Source organism: Microtus ochrogaster, linkage group LG2 (genome assembly GCF_000317375.1).
Source record: "Microtus ochrogaster isolate Prairie Vole_2 linkage group LG2, MicOch1.0, whole genome shotgun sequence".
NCBI lineage: Eukaryota > Metazoa > Chordata > Mammalia > Rodentia > Cricetidae > Microtus > Microtus ochrogaster.
In genome coordinates this window covers 32,217,580-32,223,179 of record NC_022028.1, presented here as the reverse complement: position 1 = coordinate 32,223,179, position 5,600 = coordinate 32,217,580, and positions in this window count along the sequence as shown.

Here is a 5,600-nt window from a genome sequence, read left to right as displayed (position 1 = left end):
GTGGGGCCGAAGTGGGGAGGGTTCTGCCCAAGAAGGCTGGGGGGCCAAGGAACCTCTGAGCTCCCCGTCCCAGGCTGGCGCCGCGGGGCCAGAAACTCACCCCAAAGCTAGGTCTCCTGGCGCCTAAGAAGGGCAAAGTACATCTTGTACCCATTTCATGTCCCAGCATGGCTGACACACCTGCCAAGTTCCGTGCCGCCATGTGGAGGCCCAGGCACGCATCATCATGCCTACCATCTCCCAGTGGCTCCTGGCAGCACTGGCATACCTGTTCAGGTATATGCCGTGTCCCAGTACCACCGTCTGATGGCACGGGCAGATCTGTTCATGTGCCTGCCGTGTTCCATCTCTGCCATGCGATTGTTTGTTCTTGCTGTTTCCCAGCACCCATCCTGGCAGTCTGGGGCCGTATGCCTGGATGTGGGACGTGTCCTGGTGCCAGCATGTTGTGGCACGGGCTCGCTATGTTCCAACACCACCACACGATGGTACAAGCACACCAGTTTGTCCACCTGCAGTGCCCTGCAATGCTTCATGCTATGGGTCAGTGTGGGCATTCCTGTTTGCATACCTATTGTATGGACACCTATTGTGTCCCAGTAACCTGGTAGCAGAGGCGTGCCTGTTTACACAAACGATGTGTTATGTGGCAGTGTGTCATACCTGCTATGTCCTAGTGCCACCGTAGTGTTGTGTGTGTCTTCCTGTCTGAGTGCCTGCTGTTTTCCAGCACTGCCACGTGGTAACATGGGCATGATGTTTTATGGGCCTGCTATGTCCTGGCACTGACCCCTGGTGGCACAGGCATGCCAATTCACATGCTAATGTGTCTTAATGATACCACATGGTGGCATGGGAATGCCTGTTGGTGCACGTAGTCACATACCTGAACGTGCCCACACAGCCATGGGGTGATGATGGCACACACCTGTTTGCATGCCTGCCATGTCCCAATGCCACCACAAGGTGGCATAGGCACACCTGTTTGCACTTCTATCATGTCCCGTGTCACCATGTAGTATTGTGGACACATTTGTAAAACCTGCTGTATTAGTGTCACCATATAATGGTGTAGTCACATCGGTTTGCAACCATGCCATGTCCCAGCCTTGCAATGGGAAGCCTGGACATGCCTGCCTGCACCCCTGCCATATCCCAGCACGTGCTGCCTGGATTCACCTGCTCACACGCCTGCTGTGTTCCAGTGCCACCTCATGGCAGCCTGTTCTACACCCCAGTGCCACCACACGGCAACGGGCACCGACTTATTCACAAGCCCGCAACGTTCCAGAGCTCAGACACACCCACCTGCACTTGTGCTGTGTCTGGTGACGCCATACGGCAACATGAGCTCGCCTGTTTGCACCCATCCCGTGTCACAGTGGTGGCACTGGCATGCCTGTTCTCATGTCCCAGGGCTGTCGTGTAGTGGGATGGCACATATGTTTGTGTACATTGTGAGCCCTCGCACCGAAATAGGGTGGCTTGACAAGGCATGTTCACGCACTTGGTATGTACCAGTGCCAAAGCATGGCGGTCTAGGCCTGGCTGTAAGTATACGACGTACCAGAACCACAGTAGGGGATGCACTCTCCACCTGCTTATGCCTGTGATGTCCCAGCACTGTCATGGGGCAGTGAGGGCACACCTATCACAGCCAGATGGTGACATGGGCACACACATTCATGCCTGCTATGTCCTTGTGTCACGTGACCATGCAGGCACAACTATTTGCATGTTGCTGTATCCCCTGCCATACACTGGCATGGCATACCTGTTCGTGGACGTGTTGTATCCCAGTGTCACCACACTGTGGCACAGAACACTTGCTCTGTCCCAGCGCTGCCCCTTGCTGGTGCAGGCCCACCTGTTCATATACAAGCCCTGTCTAAGTATTGCCATGTGGTGTCCGGGCACGCATGATCACCTGCCCGCGGTAGCACAGCGCCACCCACTCTGTGCCGGCACGCACATGCCTGTTTGAAGACCCCTGCTTGCACGTCTACTGTGTCCCAGCACCTCCATGTGGTGGTTCAGAACCACTTGTTTGCACACCTGCCATGCCCAGTACTGCCGTTTGGAACGGTAGGCATGCCTGCTCATCCCCTTGCTCTCTCCAAGTGCCACCCCATGGCAGCACAGGCATGCTTGCTGTTGTGTCTGCCATGTGGACACCTGTTTGCCTGCCTGTCATGTTCCAGCACCCCATGCCGTGGCACGGACTGACATGCTCATATCTATGCTGTGTCCCCACACGGCCATGTGGCAGCACATACATGTTTTGTTTGCGTGTCCAGGGCCACCACATGGAGGCATGCCCGTAGGCACGCTGGATGTTCACGCACTTCACCACGTGGCAGCCTAGGCTTGCCTGTCCACATGTGTGCTGTGTTGGTATCCACCGTAGGACGTTCTGCGAACGCCTCTTTTGCATGCTTGTCGTGTCCCAGAGCTGCTATGTGGTGGCTCAGGAATGTCTGTGTGCATATCTGCCAGGCCCCAGCACAGCCCATACCACATGATATAGTGTGGGCTCCAACCTGCTGTGTCCCAGCACCTCAACTTGGTGGTGTGGGCGTACCTGTTCTTGCGCTTTCCATGTTCCCGTGCTGACACAGGGTGGCAGACAGGCCTATTCATATACCAGCGCCAGCACATGGCAGCACAGGCGTGCCTTTTGTACGTCAGCCCTAGCCAAATGGTACCACAAAGCAGCGTGAGCATGCCTGTCTGCACATTGCCATGTCTCAGTGCCACCCCGTGGTGGCACGTCAACAATTATTGTGCACCTCTGGTGCCCTCGTGTTGCTACATGGCGGGCACAAGCATGCCTGTTCACACCCATCTGTGTTTGGAGGCATGGACATGTCTCTTTGAACCCATGCATAACCCAGTCCTGCCATATACCACCTGGATACACCTGTGTACAGACCTGCCATGTCCCAGACCTGCAGCATAGTGGCCTGCGCACACCTATTCCCTTGCCCATCGTGTATCAGGACTACCACATATTGTCCGGGACTTTCCTATTTGCTTGCATGAGGTGTCTGAGTCTTGCTATGTAGCAGCCTGGAACTCACTGCCCATGTGCCTTCCATGTTCCAACACCGCCTCGTGGAAGCCTGGGCACGACTATGCATTTAGACTGTCGTGCCCCTGCGTGGTCATGCGGCAGCCTGGGCTAACCTGTTCACACATATGCCATTCCCAAGTGCAGCCGCATGGTGGTGTGGATTAACCACTCTGCACTCCTGCCATTTTCCAACACCACCACACGATGATGCAAGCTCACCTGTTTGTGTACCTGCTGCTTCAAAGTGTCACCCCACGGCAGGACTAGTTTGCCTACCTGCTGTGTTCCTGCGCTGCTGTACAATGGCCTAGATACAACTGTTCACACATGTGCCACATTCCACCGGTGCTGTGTCCCATGGCCGCCACATGGTGGTGCTGGCTCGCCTATTTCCACACGTCCCAGTGCCAGCCCCTAGGGGTGGGCGGTTCTATTCACCTCTGTGCTGTATCCCGGTGGCTGGACATGGAAGAGCAGTCACGCCTATTGGCACCTCTGCTGTATCTCAGTACTATGTGTGGCCTGCGTACACCTGTTTACAAACTTTTTTTTTCCCCACGCTCTTATTACCTTTTATTTTTTTAAATTTATTTATTTATTAAAGATGTCTGTCTCTTCCCCGCCACCGCCTCCCATTTTCCTCCCTCTCCCCCAATCAAGTTTACCAGGTCCCTGTGCTGCCTCATGGCTGCCTGGACACACCTGCCATGTCTTAGCACCTCCCCACAGTGGCATGGGCTCACCTCTTTGCTCATGTGCGATGTCCCACTATTGCCATGCAGCAACCTGGGCATGCGTGCTCACACGTGTACCATACTTCAACACCAACACATGAGGTGCAGGCACAGCTGTGTTGTGCGTGGTATAGGTATGCATGGTCTCACACCAGCTGTGTTCAGGCTCATCTCATACCAGCTGTATACAAGCTCTGGCATTTAATGGCAAGGATTCATGTGTTTGTAGGTAACACAAGTGGGGGCGCATGCTTGCTTGCTTATAAAATATTGTATTTCCACCCCACTAAGTGACAACTTAGGTGTGCCTGTTCATATGCATATTGTGTCAGTGTCCACCATGTGGCAGCCTGTGAACACCTGTTTGCATACCTGTTGTGCCCAAGTGTGGCTACATGGTGGCATAGGCATGTCCCTTTGCCCTCCTACCGTGTCCCAGAACTGCCATATGGCAGTCTGGGCGCTCCTCTTTGCACATGTGCCATGGTCCCCGTGACAACATGTGGCAGCACAGGCGTGCCTGTTCCCACTGGATCAGGGTTCCAGTTTGCCGCATGGTGATTGGAGCCTGCCTGTTCACACCGTGCTTTCGCCTGACAACACAGGTTCACTTCTTCACACCAGTGCCACGCCATGCCCAGCACTGCCACAGAGCAACGTGGGCCTCTCTGTTCACAGGACTGCGACATCCCAGGGTCGATGCATGGCAGTTCAAGGACACCTTTCCACACCTGTGATGTGCCCCATCACTACCACGTGGTGGTGCCGGCATCCTTGAATGCCTGGTTGCTATGTTCCAGGGACACCACGCGGCAGCCTGAGAACACCTGTTTGCATAGCTGCCACATCCTAGTCCTGCGGTGTGGAGGCCTGGTCAAGCACGTTTGCACACTTGTTTTGCCCACAGCCACAGCATGACAGGCTGTGCACACTTATTTTTTTTTTTTTGCACCCATGCTGTGTCCCAGTTCCAGCACGAGGCGGTAAGGGTTCTCTTCCATCACCTGAGTCCTAGGGATTGATCCGAGGCTGTCAGGTTTTTGGCCAGCACCTTTTACTCCCTACACTGCCTTGCTGGATCCCCGTGTATGGCCTTTATTTATCCTCATGGAGAGCCCTCAGAGTTCCTGGCAAACAAAGCAGCCTGCCAAACAGGCTTTCGAGATTGTGCCCTTCTTCCTCCCTGCCTTGAGCAGCTCCTTATCACTGAATCCTTAGGGTTGTAACTCTTCGGGGACACAGTGTGGCTGGCATGGCAGATGGCCCCTTTCACAGCTGCTGACCAGGATAAAGCTGTAGAGAACAGCCTTGACCTCTGCTATAGCTGTGATAGTTTTACCAGCTCTGTTGGATGACAAGGCATTCCTGTTGACTTTTCTTCCTGACAGACAATTTCCTGCTGGCAGATTGCTTGGTCCACAAATGACTTTCCATCAAAGACCCAGGAGAGTGGAGATCTGGGCTGGGCGTGGAGCTACTGGTAGAGTGCTTGCCTAACATGCCTGGCTTGCCTAATTTGGCATAGACTGGGCATGGAGTGACATGCCTGAGGTTTTAGCTCTAGAAAGGTACAGACAGGAGGCTCACAACTTCAAAGTCAGCCTAGAGCTGGGTGGTGGTGCACACCCTTAATCCCAGCATTTGGGAAGCAGAGGTGGATCGCTGAGTTTGAGGTCAGCCTGGTCTACAGACTGAGTTCCAGGACAATCAGGGCTATCCAGAGAAATCCTATCTAAAAAAAAACAGAAGAAGAAGAAGAAGAAGAAGAAGAAGAAGAAGAAGAAGAAGAAGAA